Raw genomic sequence first — 3,334 nt, 5'->3', positions numbered from 1 at the left:
CATACATGGATATCATAACCATAACAATAATTAGCTAACATGCATGCATAATAAATATATAGTCGATTGACATGCATGCATAATAATATGCATTTACTCTAAGGTCTAGTGCTACAACCTCGCTCTGACACCACTCTGTAACACCCTACCGCACATTTACCGACTTTAACTTGCTCACTAGGGTAAACATGAGATGAAATTTACTATGCGTGACCCAAAGTTTCCAAGATGCACTTATGGAAAATGGGATCCACATGTCTAGAAATGACTATAAATTCCCAGTGACACATGATCACACTATTATAAGCCTAACTTGACCCAATATTATTTCTTTTCAACTTCATTTCCTTAAATATAATACAACTTTATATTTTTGGTAGTTTTTCGGGTCCTAAACTTTCAAGGCCATCTTGAGGGCCTAAACGAAATTTTTAGGGAAAAAAGAGAGACCAAAAAAGTGCCAAAGTTTGTTTTGCATATTTGTTCTTTGAACTCCTTGTGGAGATCTTTGGAATGAGGTATTATGATAGTCAAACAAAGATCATATGCCAAAGTTATGACATTAGGAAGTTAGAGGTCCAAATTATTCATCTATAAAAACAATTCGTAGCCAAGGTACCTATAGGTCATCAATTCATATATGTTCACTGATTCATTAGATTCATCAGAGGTTCATCAAGAAGGTTTGCTTCCCTCTCTTACTAGCTGCAACGAAACATAATTAGCACATGCATTCATATAAATCAACCATGAGCCATCAAACCATGAATTAGATCTAGATCAAGAGAACATCATATAATAAGAAATATACCACGCATGTGACCAAAATTTAACTAGAATAAATCCATGACAAACTAGTCATATAAACAACAATAAATCAACACTTATGCTCATTGATCATCAATAAAGAATAACACATATTAACATATGCACAATGCTATTGATTTGGGGTAGTATCGGATATGATCTAAGCCTCAATTTTTGCAGGGAGGCTTGGGCACAGGTATTCCAAAGAACCCAAAAAGTGTTTTGGGAAATTCCACCCAAAAGTGATTTTAGTAAAATAATTAATACTTTTAATGGGGTTCCTAAGTCTAAACTAAGGAAAATTAAAATATTAATGGGTATTAATCTAATCAGGTGTGAAACTTCTAGAAAAAGCCACAGATCAAGCCAAAACGATTCGAGACTTTTATTAAGATGTAATATAGGTCGTTGGTTGTCCAATAGGAAGATATAAGAAGGGGCTTGAGGATCATTTGGAAAACACACACAGAGAGATTGAGAAAATCGATTTTCTAAAGTGAGAAGTTCTCAAGAGGAAAATCAGTTGAGGAGATCTTGCAGTAGAGGGGCAGTGCGAATCCAAGAGAAGGAATTTCAAAAGAGTACGAGGTAGAGAGAGGACAGAAAGATGTCCATAAGAAGGCTGACACTGGCCTACGCAGTGCTGACATAGAGGAAATGCAATCATTGAGGGGAAGTTGAGTTCCTGCTAAGGGAAGTCAAAATTCAGTTGCCAAAAGCTAGGGTGCGAGCCTGGGAGGTAGAAAGTCAATTTCTCAGCCAACAGAGGATCCATAGAGAGGCAGTGTAATACCCAGGAAGGGTGATATAGACACTGCCTAGGGTGACGCAGTTTTGCACAGAGGCCATGTAGAGGGTGATGCAGAGCCTTTAGAGCAGCAGGATCAATCACTTATTCTCCAGTGACAGGTGAGATCATTTCACCAGTCTTTTGTTAAGTATTCTATTTGTATCGGTTTGCTAGTTGAGCAACCTAGAATTGTACTCATAATTTCTCCTGCATAATAATAAAACCCTTAGAGTTGTTGCATTGTTTTTCCTGCATTGGGTTTTTCCAGGGACTATTTGTCCAAAAATAATTGTGTCCTATGCATTTTATTTTTCTTTCTTGCTCAATATTTTATTTCCACATATATGTTAAGTGAGTGAAGGTTGTAGATGTATTTTCTTTGATATTTACCATAGAGCAAGGTAAATAACTTGCATGAATTAACAAGTAGGAGAAGTACATCAGTTTGCTACAGTAGGGATTCCAGCTTTGGAATTTTCACATGGTATCAGAGCTAGTGCAGGTGAGACAAGAAGAGCAGAACTAGAAACCCCAATGTTGAGTAGAAGGAGAAATCGAAAAGTTGCATGAGGCAGCAAGTCAAAACCACAGAGGGCTTGCGTAGTTCTAGCCGGAGGGTAAAAAATTTGAGGTAGTCTCACTCCGAGTGAGTTGATGGAGAGAAAGAGCTTCTAGTTCGAATTTTTCCATGGAAAAGGGAGAAACATTGAGCCTCGACATGAGGATAAGTTGGTGTACGCAAAATTTTCAGTAGGCAGTTTTGTTGGGCTTAAAAGACATCAGAAGAAAGAAGCAGCATAGCATAGTGAGAGAATACCTCCTCAGTGATTTCTTGCTGAGGAATTCAGCATTTCTCAATTGCTGAGCAACAGAGGAGCAACAACTTACCAACTCCATCAGAGAGTTCATAAGGCTCCTAGGAGCTACGTAGTAGGGAGAAAGGGGGAGTTGTTTGATAGTTTTTAAAAGAGATGGCAACCACATATCTAGGAGGGAGGTGGGCTGATATATAACTGTAGTTCGATAGAGCTACAGATGGGCAGGGTCCTTGAGGAGCCCACCTCTTGGATCATCACCTTGCTACAAGAGCCCATGATAAGTAGTAGCGGGATGGTGGAGTTTTAGTTGGTTCCATGGAGTATTGATATGACAGATGCTATGGCTAGGAGCCAGAGACTAAGCAACACATAGCAGAGAGGCAACAATGCAAGGAGGCACAATGCATAGCTTCAACAGCGCAGTAGCTTCAGAGGTTGCATGGGACTAGAAACAATTAGGATTTTAGCACCAAGGTGTATCCATTGGATACTTGTCCATTTTCGGCTGTTTTCAGTTGCTTCTCTCAGCAACTAAGTTGCAGTACGGATGCAATGTTAGCAGTGGCAGTGCTAGCAACATAGTAGATGCAACGTTTGAGAGGGAGCTGCAGTACAAATGTAGCATTGGCAATGGTGGTGTTAAATACATTAGTATAGTAGCAACAACAATGTAGTGGTTGGTGGACAACAAGTCATACATCAACAACACAGAGATGATGCTTCAGATTCAGAGTAGTATGCAGAGAGGCAGTGTATTGCTAGAGCACATTCCTTGCTAAGAGGGAGTGTTGATTTGGGGTAGCATCGGATGTGATCTAAGATTTAAATTTTGTAGGGAGGCTTGGGAACATGTATTCAAAAGAGCCCATAAAACGTTTTGGGAAATTCCACCCATAAGTGATTTTATTGAAATAATTAA

Source organism: Pinus tabuliformis, chromosome 4_1 (assembly GCF_031772625.1).
Source record: "Pinus tabuliformis cultivar Carrire ecotype Pingquan chromosome 4_1, CPIR1, whole genome shotgun sequence".
In the NCBI taxonomy this organism is placed as follows: domain Eukaryota; kingdom Viridiplantae; phylum Streptophyta; class Pinopsida; order Pinales; family Pinaceae; genus Pinus; species Pinus tabuliformis.
The sequence above is the reverse complement of the archived record's forward strand: the minus strand, read 5'-3'. Positions refer to the sequence as shown.